This window comes from Arachis stenosperma, chromosome 6 (assembly GCF_014773155.1).
Source record: "Arachis stenosperma cultivar V10309 chromosome 6, arast.V10309.gnm1.PFL2, whole genome shotgun sequence".
In the NCBI taxonomy this organism is placed as follows: domain Eukaryota; kingdom Viridiplantae; phylum Streptophyta; class Magnoliopsida; order Fabales; family Fabaceae; genus Arachis; species Arachis stenosperma.
This window is the reverse complement of record NC_080382.1, coordinates 24666245-24678811: the sequence shown is the minus strand read 5'-3', so window position 1 is coordinate 24678811 and position 12567 is coordinate 24666245. Positions and strand designations below refer to the sequence as shown.

The following is a 12567-nucleotide window of genomic DNA, read 5'->3' as shown; positions in this document are numbered from 1 at the left end:
CCCATTTTCCACAGATGACATTCCAAACATTTGATTTCAATGCAAACAACACAAATCTAGATGACCCGGTTGTCATTTCTATCCAGCTAGGGGACCTTTTGGTACACAAAGTATTGCTAGATTTCAGAAGTAGTGCAGACGTTCTATTTTATTCTACATTTCAGAAAATGAAGCTGAGCAATAATATACTCCAGCCATCCTGGAGACTTGGTAGGATTCTCAAGTGAACGTGTTGACAAACCCTAATTTGACGGTTTGTTTTGTATTGAATTTAGAGTGTTTTGATAACCTTTTGTCACATTTAGCCTATGAATTAGCATGGTTTTGTTATCTCTCCCATATTTGTGCTTAAGTGTAAAAACATGCTTTTTAAGCCTTATTTTGATGAATTTTAGTTTCTCTTTGATTCCATAAGATGCCTTGATGTGTTTGCTAGTAATTCCAGGATTGGAATAGGTTAGGCATGGATCAAAGGAAGCAAGGAAGGAAGCATACAAGTGGAGAGAAGCACAAAAAGCCAAAGAATTGATTTCGACCAAGCACGCGTACGCGCACAAGGCGCTCGCGCGCACATCGCGAAACAGGCCAAGGACGCACACGCGCACCGTGCGCGTACGCGCCGATGATGGCACATGACCTCACTAATGCACACGTGCCTGGCGATTTGAGAGGGTTCTGAACCCATTTTGGCGCTAAATGCTAAGGAAGAGGAATATAAGGATGAAGGATTAAGGGGATGGGGGAAGGAATCAATTAAAAAAGAATACACACTCATTAGGATTAGTTTAGAGTTAGTTTCTAGAGAGAGAAGCTCTCACTTCTCTCTAGAATTAGGATTAAGTTTAGTTCAATAATTTTAGATCGAGATTTTAATCTTTTACTTTTCTTCTACCTCTACCTCTCAATTCCTTGTTGTTACATTCATCTTCCTTTATTCTTTTGTTGTAATTTCCTTATTGTTGTTCTTAGATTTTGTTATAGATCCACTTTTGTTCCTTCTACTCTCTTTCAATTCAATAAAGGTAAATCATAATAATTGTGTTCTTTTTTTTTTATTTGTGTTGTTAATTCCTTCCAATAATTGTTGTTTGATTTTGCTCTTGTTGTTGATTTACTATGTTTTCCTTTTATGCCTACCAAGTGTTTGATAAAATGTTTGGTTGGATTTTAGTGTAGGTTTTGTTCCTCTTGGCCTAGGTAGAGTAATTAGTGACTCTTGAGTTATCTAATTCCCTTGTTGATTGATAATTAGAAGTTGCTAATTGATTTGAATGCCTCTAAAGCTAGTCTTTCCTTTAGAAGTTGATTAGGACTTGAGGAATCAAATTGATTCATCCACTTGACTTTCCTCTATGGTTAGAGGTTAACTAAGTGGGAACAATACACAATTCTCATCACAATTGAGAAGGATAACTAGGATAGGACTTCTAGTTCTCATATCTTGCCAAGAGTTTTATTAGTTGTTAGTTCATTTTCTTTGCCATTTATAATTCTTGTCTATAATCTCAAAAACCCCAAAATAACTCACAACCAATAACAAGACACTTCATTGTAATTCCTAGGGAGAACGACCCGAGGTCTAAATACTTCGGTTTATAAATTTTAGAGGGTTTGTACTAGTGACAAACAACTTTTTGTATGAAAGGATTATTGTTTGGTTTAGAAACTATACTTTAAAACGAGATTTCATTAGTGAAATTCTAAACCGTCAAAAATCCAATCATCACGTGTCCCAGTATTGGGATCTGTGTGGTTCCAGACTAGACTGGGTGAGTATCCCTTGTCTAAAACTTCTGACGTTCAATATTTCGTTGTCGATTGGTTTAGTCCTTATAATTTAATCCTTGGCCGACCTTTTTTAAATAAGTTTGGTGCTATAGTATCTACAATTCATATATGTATTAAGTTTTCTATGCAGGAAGACCTTATCGCAACCATTCACAGTGACCACCGTGAAGCTCGTCAATACTACAACATTAGTCTCAAATTGCCAAACCAAGCTATAGGAGCCCAAGTGAACAATGTCCATAATTCTAACGAGCCCCCTACACTCGCAGACCTTGACCCAAGGGTCGAGCTTCTTGAGCGACCAACACCAATGGCGCAACTACAAAAAGAATATTTCAATGATGACTCTAACAAATTTACATAGGTACAACTTTGGGCTCGGAGGAAAAAAGTTCAATTCAACAATTCCTACAACAATATGTCGATGATGTGCCAGGGATTGATCCATCGATCATTTCTCACAAGTTGGCACTCAATCCATCTGCCCAACCTATAGCCCACAAAAAACGAAACATCGGCCTTGAGAAAAAGCAAGCGTCCTTAGAAGAAACAAAAAGCTCATCAGTGTTGGTTTTATACAGGAAATCAGGTTCACAACATGGCTAGCCAACGTGGTAATCGTAAAAAAACACAACGGTAAATGGCATATGTGCGTTGATTTCACCAATCTCAACAAAGCATGCCTAAAAGATGCTTATCCTTTACCATCCATTGATTCTATAGCTGACAATACTTCTGGCTATAAGACATTAAGTTTTATGGACGCATGTTTTGGTTACAATCAGATTTTAATGTATCCTTCTAATCAAAATAAAACTGACTTTATTACTTACTACGATAACTATTGCTATAAGGTTATGCCTTTTGGACTTAAAAATGCAGGAGCAATATATCAGCGCCTTATGAACAAGGTGTTTGTAAATCAAATCGACAGAAATATGGAAGTGTATGTTGACGATATGGTTGCAAAGACAAAGCTTAGCAACAATCATATAGACGACCTTATGGAAATCTTTAATCAAATTAGACGCTACAACATGCGACTCAACCCCGAAAAATGTGCCTTTAGTGTACAAGGAGGCAAGTTTTTAGGGTTCCTGCTTACAAACCAAGGTATAGAAGCCAATTCTGAGAAACACCAAGCTGTGCTGGACATGACAAGTCCAAAGACAATTAAGGAAGTCCAACGGTTAATAGAGAGACTTGCTGTCATATCTAGATTTTTACTATGCTTAGCATCTAAATCTTCTTGCTTTTTCCAAACTTTGAAAAAGAAAAACAATTTTACCTGGACTGATGAATGTGAAAAAGCTTTTTCAAATCTAAAGAATATACTTTTAAAACCCCAATTTTACAAAAAACCTGTTCAGAGGGAAGAGCTTTATCTTTACCTATCAGTTATTGACTGGGCTGTATGCTCTGTTCTTGTTACAGAAAGAGAAAAAGAGCAGCGATCAATTAATTTCATAAGCAAATCATTACAGAATGCCGAACTTCACTATCCAAAGATAGAGAAGCTAGCTCTTGCTTTGATATTCTCGACTAGACGCCTCCAACCATATTTCCAAAGCCAAATTGTAAATGTTAGAACTAACCAACCACTTCGGCAAGTCCTCCATAAACCGGAACTATTTGGCCGACTTATCAAGTGGTCAGTTGAGCTCTCCGAATTCGACATCAAGTACCAAAGCCGAGGGCCAATCAAGTCACAATACCTAGCAAATTTTATTGCCGAGTCTACCGTTCCAACTTCGGAAAAACATTCAACGGAATGGACCCTTTATGTGGACGGAGCATCCAATCCCCAAGGTTGTGGCACTGAAGTCTTGCTTGAAGATGGTAACAAACTTGTCCTTGAACATTCTTTACATCTTTCTTTCAAGGCAAGCAACAACCAGACAGAGAACAAGGCTCTAATTTCCGGTCTAACGCTAGCAACTGATCTCCACGTCTTAGAACTCAAGATATATTGCGACTCTTTATTAGTCGTACAACAGGTAAATGACCTCTTTCAAGTCAAAGACCCTTTGTTGGCAAAATATTTAACTATTGTCAAATTACTCATTTCAAAATTTACAAAATTTGAAATTCATCACATACCTAGATGTTGAGTTAAGAAATTAACTAAATTAATTAGTGATGACAAACATTATTTTTGGCAAAATAAATAATTAGTGTTGATAAATTAATAGTTGTATGTTACTAATTAGTTTTTAAATGTTGCAGGCCATAATTCAAATTTAGGTAGCCCAATTGGTACAAAATAAAATATCAAGGCTGGTGGGCTGGTTAAACAAGCAAAGCCCAAAAGAAACAAAGCCAAAATCAAACGAGTTGCCTAATGGATATCTGATCCAAGCCCGAGTTGATTTCAATTTCCTCCAACTTGATCTCATATCACAAGCAACGTTCACCTCTATGTGTGAGTCAGAAACTCAGAAAAGTGAGAAAGAGAGAAAGAGCGTCTTCCCTAAGCAAATCACCAAAGAAGCAAGAAAGAGAGAGATTATGCTTGAAAGGCAGATGTCAAATCAGTGAGATCAAACCAAATCAAGCTTAAGAAAAGATTAAAGGTAACCCATTTCCTCTTACATGCATCAGATCTTCTTCTCTTCTTCCCAACTCTCTGCAAGTCCGAAAATGGCATACAAGGGAAAGTTACTTTCTGCCCTAATCTGATGTGTATCTACAGTCACAAGTGATTCTTGGGGACCAAGTAGCTTCTCAATGGTTCAGATTCGGTTGACCATTGGAAAAATTTTGTGGTTGCTGTATTATGGCTTTCAGTCAAGATAGAGAATTCAAAAGCAAAGTTTCTATTCTGATGCTTAATGAGAAAAAGTGAACGGCTGGGTTGGTGAAGCTTAGTGCTCAAGAAGTTGACCTAGGGTGAGCAACCAAGGAACATGCAAGGAGATAAAAAGAAGCTTTCTGCTCATTCAGAACCAAGGAGAAAAAACCAGAATTGAGTGAGTTATGTTCTGCAAAGAAGTTCCTCTACTTGGATAATGCTTTCTTTCAAAGAAGCATTCGGCCAATACTGAAGAACTATATCTGAGGTTTGCAAATCTGGTTTTGCACATAGCAAAGAGGCTGCTGATGAAGTCAATCTCCTTCATGTTTTACAGATTGTGATGTATTTTTCTATGTTTATCTTTCTGTAATTTCTTGTGAGAAAAGGCGTAAGTGAGAAAGCTCAAGTAAAAGCCATGAGTGGAAAAAGGCTAAGTGATACACTTGAGAGAAAAGCCTAGAGTTATTTCAGATTTCTTTAGGTTGGTTAAGTGTCTTGTATCTTGTACCTGTTAGGTATCCCTTTCTTAGTTGGGTTAGCACTAAGAGTGAAGAGTTAGGTATTAGCATAGCCAATGTCAAGTTAGGTTAGAACTTGAGTGTGAAATTGGTGTATGTAATACTTTTAACTATAGTGGAAATTCCTCCATTGTTGTGGAGGAGACTGGACGTAGGTTGCATAGCACAAGGCAACCGAACCAGGATATATGCTGGTGTTAGCTTTTCTCTTCTCTGCTGTGTTCTGTTTTCTGATATTCATAAGACAAAAATAAATTGTCTCATAAATTTTCGCTGCTGAGTACAAACAGAAGCAGAATTGAAAGTTTTTTTTAAAAAGGGTCATAACAGCAACTTAAAAGGAAGGCATAGATTCAACCCCCTTCTCTAAGCCTACCACAACCTTCACTAGAGAACACAATCACTGAGTTGGCATTTTGTCAAAGCTTGCAAGCACACAATCACATACTTCTTCTCTTTATTAATCTACTTTATTTAAACCAAGTATCGATTTAACCGAGGTTTTAAGTGTCATTCAAGAAAAGGATTGGCGGAGGCCTTATATAGAATACCTCGAGACTAGAAACATTCCCCAAAGAATTGATAATGTTCAGAAATTTCGACGACAAGAATCTTTCTTCACCATTTTCAATAATCTTCTATATAGACGAGGTTTTTCTCGTCCTCTATTAAAATGTCTCTCCAGGTCCGAAGCTGACCTAGCTATAGCAGAAGCACATAAAGGTATTTGTGGCATTCATGTCAGAGCTCGAAGCTTATCCTCTAAAATAATTTGTGCCGGATTTTTCTGGCCGACCTTGTAGCAAGACTGCTGTGACAAAGTCAAGGCTTGCCCTAATTGCTAAAAGCACTCCCGAATTATACACACTTCGGCCGAGGAATTTTATTATTCTGAAGTAAGTTGGCATTTTAATCAATGGAGACTTGATATACTCGGCCCTTTCCCTTTAACACCAGGACAGGTAAAGTTTCTAATTAAGGATGGAAGGGTTAGGGACCGAAACTAAAGAGTTGAGTTAGTGAAATTATGGAAAATGAATAAGAGTGAGATGAGGTATAATGAGGATTGATATGATGATGGATTATGATGAAAAATGAATGATGATGAATTAACTTGATTACCAAGAAAGGTGAATTGAGATGAGATTGATAATGAGAATCATAATGATTATGAGATTGATATTGAACATGATTCTAATTATGATACACCTACCTGGGTAGATGCAGTTACATTGATCCACTTTCTCCGGGTTTGGTTTGAATCTCCTGGTGTAGATGCAATGGTTTGCCCCCACTTGTTCCCGGTTGAGAATGATTTGAGATTTATGAAATTATATGAGTTTCAGATTTCCTTGGGTAGATGTAGCGGGTCAGCTCCACTTGCTTCAGGTTGAGATCCGAGATTCTGTTGACCCTGCGTCATAAGTGTGGCTAGACAGTTATACCTTTCCGGATGAGCTCTCTCCCATGGATATATATATATATATATATATATATATATATATATATATATATATATATATATATATATATATATATTGAATGATTATGATTTTTGAGCTTGGGGATCTGCGCATGCAGGGACTGTCCAATGGTTAGCTACCAAGATATGTCGGGTTGGCTATATAACCGACATATGATATCATCGGTCATACGGCAGTCATACATCATTTGTATGTATTTGATTTATTTAGGTTTGCTTATTTGTATTGGTTTGCCTAATTGTATATGCTATACTATGTGACTATGTGCTATTTGCCTTACTTGAATCTACTTGTGTATTACTTGTCTGCATTGCTTGTTTTTGTACAACTGAGAGGTCCTCATGCTGGTGTTGGTTGACGCTGAGGGCTGTCCTTGTTGAAATAAAATGATGAGTTAATTGATTAAAAATGATGAATATTGAATGAGATGATTTGAGCTCCCTGGGTAGATGCATTAAAGTGATTTCACTTGCTCCAGGTGAAGATATGAGTTATTGATATAGAATTACTGAGACAAAATAGCTGGTGTTGGTTCTGTTTATGGTTCTGGTTATGTTATGTTGGAGAGTTGAAAAGTTGGGAAAGATGAGAAATATGAATTAGATTTAGTATTCCCTTATGATATATGCCTATTTATGGATTAGTGAGGACCTAAGATGAATATTTGATAAAAGGAAGCTTAAGATGCTTAGTGAGTTCCTATTATAGTGCATTGTATTTATTTGGCACTTTTACCGTACGGGGAACCTATGGGTCGAGAGTTCTCATTCCGTATATATCTCTTTGATGTATATTTTAGGAGAGATAGAAAATATTGTTGTCAAACTGATTTCATTCTATACCTTAGCTGGCCTAAACTTTGCAGGTCGCGACTAGTGACAATTACTTATGTTATATACTTATATCCTGTCTTTATCTTATTCTCCTTTAATGTGTTATCTTTATATTACTTTTCGGGTGCGCCTCATCTTCTGTCTATCGACACGTGAGTGTTCTGTTTCGCAATTTTATTTTACACCTTTTCAGGCATCTCGTTTAATACTTCCTTTCAACTTATATATATATATATGTTTATGTATTATAATCCACCTTGAGAGTCGTACCCCACCTTATTATCATTGACTTATGGCTCAAGCATAAGGATTTGAATATTAGGGTGTTACACTGGGCAAATGTAAAAATAGATAAACGAGATCGAACAAAAAGGATAACATATATACAGATCAGAGTTCTAAAGGATACAAAATATCAAGCTCCAGACTCGACCTGCAAAGCTAAAACCGCCTATATATATATATATATATATATATAAACAACCCAAAATATAAGACAAAACACTTGTTACTTCAGGACAACCTCTAAAAGGGATAAAATAGAATATATACAGTGGAGAATATATATACATATATACATAGCCTAAGTACAAAACATAACAATCCAAACTAAATCTTCGCTTGCACAGAGGATCTCTAGATGCTCAACGAGGTGCCTCTCGACCTGCATCTAAAAACAGCAAAATATGTATGGAATGAGAATCGGGGGTTCTCAATATGGTTAAAGTGCCCACACAGATAATATATAAGGTCCCGGGAAAGTCAAAGGCATTCTTAGAACTCCGACGACCCAAATCATACTTAAAGTCCATATTAAACCAGAAATTTTGGTAATCTTTCTAAGAGATTCTAATTCTAATAAAATTCTTCCTATTCACTTTTTGTCTCCTTCAAAATCTCCTAACCACCACATATAGAACAACCCTCATCACACCTCTGCCACATGAGGGATCTCTCATATGCACACACATACAATGCAAACAAGGAAAACACAATTATGGATAGCAAGTACAGTAGATAAGACATGTAGCAGTTAAGTATAGTTAAATAATTAGGCAATCCAAAACAAAACATGCAAATGCCATTGATGAGCGGATAATTTATATGCTTTTTGGCATTGTTTTTAGGTAGTTTTTAGTAAATTCAAGCTACTTTTAGGGATGTTTTCATTAGTTTTTATGTTAAATTCACATTTCTGGACTTTACTATGAGTTTGTGTGTTTTTCTGTGATTTCAGGTAATTTCTGGCTGAAATTGAGGGACTTGAGCAAAATTCTGAAAAAGGCTGACAAAAGGACTGCTGATGCTGTTGGAATCTGACCTCCCTGAACTCGAAATCGATTTTCTGGAGCTACAGAACTCCAATTGGCGCGCTCTCAACGGCGTTGGAAAGTAGACATCCAGGGCTTTCCAGAAATATATAATAGTCTATACTTTATTCGGAAATTGACGACGTAACTTGGTGTTGAACGCCAAGTACATGCTGCTGTCTGGAGTTAAACGCCAGAAAAACGTCATGATCCGGAGTTGAACGCCCAAAACACGTCATAACTCGGAGTTCAACTCCAAGAGAAGCCTCAGCTCATGGATTGATCAAGCTCAGCCCAAGCATACACCAAGTGAGCCCCGGAAGTGGATTTATGCAACAATTACTTACTCATGTAAACCCTAGGAGCTAGTTTATTATAAATAGAACATTTAACTATTGTATTGGATGTCTTTTGACCACGTTTTATCTTTGGTCTCAGTTTTGTTTTATTCTTCATTCTAAGAGGCTATTGATCACGTTTTAGGGGGCTGGCCATTCGGCCATGCCTGAACCTTTTACTTATGTATTTTCAACGGTGGAGTTTCTGCACACCATAGATTAAGGGTGTGGAGCTCTGCTGTACCTCAAGTATTAATGCAGTTCTATTTTCTTTTATTCAATTCTCTCTTATTCTTATTCCAAGATATTCATTCGCACCCAAGAACATGATGAATGTGATGATTAAATAACCCTCATTATCATTCCCACTTATGAACGCACGTGATTGACAACCACTTCCGTTCTACATGCAACAGAGCTTGAATGTGTATCTCTTAGATTCTTCAACAGAATCTTCGTGGTATAAGCTAGATAGATGGCGGCATTCATGAGGATCCGGAAAGTCTAAACCTTGTCTATGGTATTCCGAGTAGGATTCTGGGATTGAATGACTGTGACGAGCTTCAAACTCCTGAAGGCTGGGCGTGATGACAAGCGCAAAAGAATCAATGGATTCTATTCCAACCTGATTGAGAACCGACAGATGATTAGCCATGCGAGTGACAGCCGCAGAGGACCATTTTCACTGAGAGGATGGGATGTAGCCACTGACAACGGTGATGCCCTACATACAGCTTGCCATGGAAAGGAGTAAGAAGGATTGAGTTGAAGCAGTAGGAGGGCAGGCGTCCTTGAGCCTTACAGTATCTCCATTCGCTTATCTGAAATTCCTACCAATGAATCTGCATAAGTGTTCTATCCCTTTTATTATTTCTTCTTTTTATAAATTTTCGAAACCATAAACAATTTTAATCTGCCTAACTGAGATTTACAAGGTGACCATAGCTTGCTTCATACCAACAATCTCTGTGGGATCGACCCTTACTCACGTAAGGTTTATTACTTGGACGACCCAGTACACTTGCTGGTTAGTTGAACGGAGTTGTGGATTCAACCAGTGCCATAATAATGATTTCATCTCAAAATAGTTAGAACATGGATCACAATTTCGTCCACCAAGTTTTTGGCGCCGTTGCCGGGGATTGTTCGAGTATGGACAACTGACGGTTCATCTTGTTGCTCAGATTAGGTAATTTTCTTTTCAAAAATCTTTTTCAAAAATTTTTCTTTTATTTTTCGTTTTTCCAAAAATATTTTCGAAAAAAAATAATAAAAATACGAAGAAAAAAAAATCATAAAAACTAAAAATATTTTGTGTTTCTTGTTTGAGTCTTGAGTCAACTTTTAAGTTTGGTGTCAATTGCATGCTTTAAAAATTTTTCTTGCATTTTTCGAAAATCCCATGCATTCATAGTGTTCTTCATGATCTTCAAGTTGTTCTTGATAAATCCTCTTGTTTGATCTTGATGATTTCTTGTTTTGTGTCTTTTCTTGTTTTTCATGTGCATCTTTGCATTCATATTTTTCATGCATTAAAGATTTCTAAGTTTGGTGTCTTGCATGTTTTCTTTGCATCAAAAATTTTTCAAAAATGTGTTCTTGATGTTCATCATGATCTTCAAAGTGTTCTTGGTGTTCATCTTGACATTCATAGCATTCTTGCATGCATTCATTGTTTTGATCTAAAAATTTCATGCATAAAGTATTTTTGTTGTTTTTCTCTCTCATAATTAAAAATTCAAAAATAAAAAAAATATCTTTTCCTTATTTCCCTCCAAATTTTCGAAATTTTGGGTTGACTTGGTCAAAAATTTTTAAAAATTAGTTGTTTCTTACAAGTCAAGTCAAAATTTCAACTTTAAAAATCTTATCTTTTTAAAATCTTTTTCAAAAATTATATCTTTTTCATTTTTTTTTCTCTATTTTTTGAAAATTTCAAAAACATTTTTCAAATTATTTTCAAAATCTTTTCCTTATCTTTACATCATATTTTCGAAAATGCACTAATAATTAATGTGATTGGTTCAAAAATTTGAAGTTTGTTACTTTCTTGTTAAGAAAGGTTCAATCTTTGAGTTCTAGAATCTTATCTTGTAGTTTCTTGTTAGTGAAGTAAATAATTTCAAAATTTTTGAACTAAATCTTTTTATCTTTTATCTTTTTCAAAAATTTCATCTTTTTCAAAAATTTGATTTCAAAATATCTTATCTAACTTACTATCTTCTTATCTTTTTCAATTTTGATTTCAAATCTTTTTCAATCAACTAACTAACTTCTTGTTTGTTTCTTATCTTTTTCAAAACCACCTAACTACTTTTTCCTCTCTAATTTTCGAAAATATCTCTCTCTTTTCAAAAATTCTTTTTAATTAATTAATTGTTTCATGTTTAATTTTAATTACATTTTATCTCTAATTTTCGAAAATTACTAACCTCTTTTTCAAAAATTAATTTCGAAAATTCCCTTCTCTTTTCTTCTTCTATTTAATTATTTAATTACTAAACACTTCTCTTCACCTCTCTTCATCCAAAATCCGAACCTCCTTCTTTATTCTTCTACCCCCTTTCTTTTTCCACTAACATAAAGGAATCTCTATACTGTGACATAGAGGATTCCTCTTTCTTTTCTTGTTTTCTTCTCTTTCATATGAGCAGGAATAGGGATAAAGGCACTCTTGTTAAAATCGATCCAGAACCTGAAAGGACTCTGAAGAAAAATCAAGAGAAGCTAAATTACAACAATCCAGAAACAACCTTTCAGAAATTTTCGAACAAGAGAAGGAGATGGCAGCCGAAAATAATAATAATAATGCAAGGAGAATGCTTGGTGACTTCACAAAGCCAACGTCCAAGTTTGATGGAAGAAGCATCTCCATTCCTGCCATTGGAACCAACAACTTTGAGCTGAAACCTCAGCTAGTTGCCTTAATGCAACAAAACTGCAAGTTTTATGGACTTCCATCTGAAGATCCTTATCAGTTTTTAACTGAGTTCTTGCAGATCTGTGAGACTGTAAAGACGAATGGGGTTGATCCTGAAGTCTACAGACTCATGCTTTTCCCTTTTGCTGTAAGAGACAGAGCTAGAGTATGGTTGGATTCACAACCCAAGGATAGCCTGGACTCCTGGGATAAGCTGGTCACTGCCTTCTTGGATAAATTCTTTCCTCCTCAAAAGCTGAGCAAGCTGAGAGTGGATGTTCAAACCTTCAAACAAAAAGATGGTGAAACCCTCTATGAAGCTTGGGAAAGATACAAGCAGCTGACCAAAAGATGTCCATCTGACATGTTTTCAGAATGGACCATATTAGATATATTCTATTATGGTCTCTCTGAATTTTCAAAAATGTCATTGGACCATTCTGCAGGTGGATCTATTCACCTGAAGAAAACGCCTGAAGAGGCTCAAGAACTCATTGACATGGTTGCAAACAACCAATTCATGTATACTTCTGAGAGGAATTCTGTGAATAATGGGATACCTCAGAAAAAAGGAGTTCTTGA

The 12567-nt window shown here is 36.0% G+C and overlaps 1 non-coding gene across 1 annotated transcript; it reads right to left on the bottom strand.

The window, feature by feature from the left end:
- Nucleotides 1–12247: 12247 nt before the first annotated feature.
- Nucleotides 12248–12351, bottom strand: LOC130938354 (small nucleolar RNA R71). Its single transcript, XR_009069523.1, has one exon. It is a non-coding gene; the product is annotated as a small nucleolar RNA R71 (small nucleolar RNA).
- Between the last annotated feature and the right edge of the window lie 216 nt (nucleotides 12352–12567).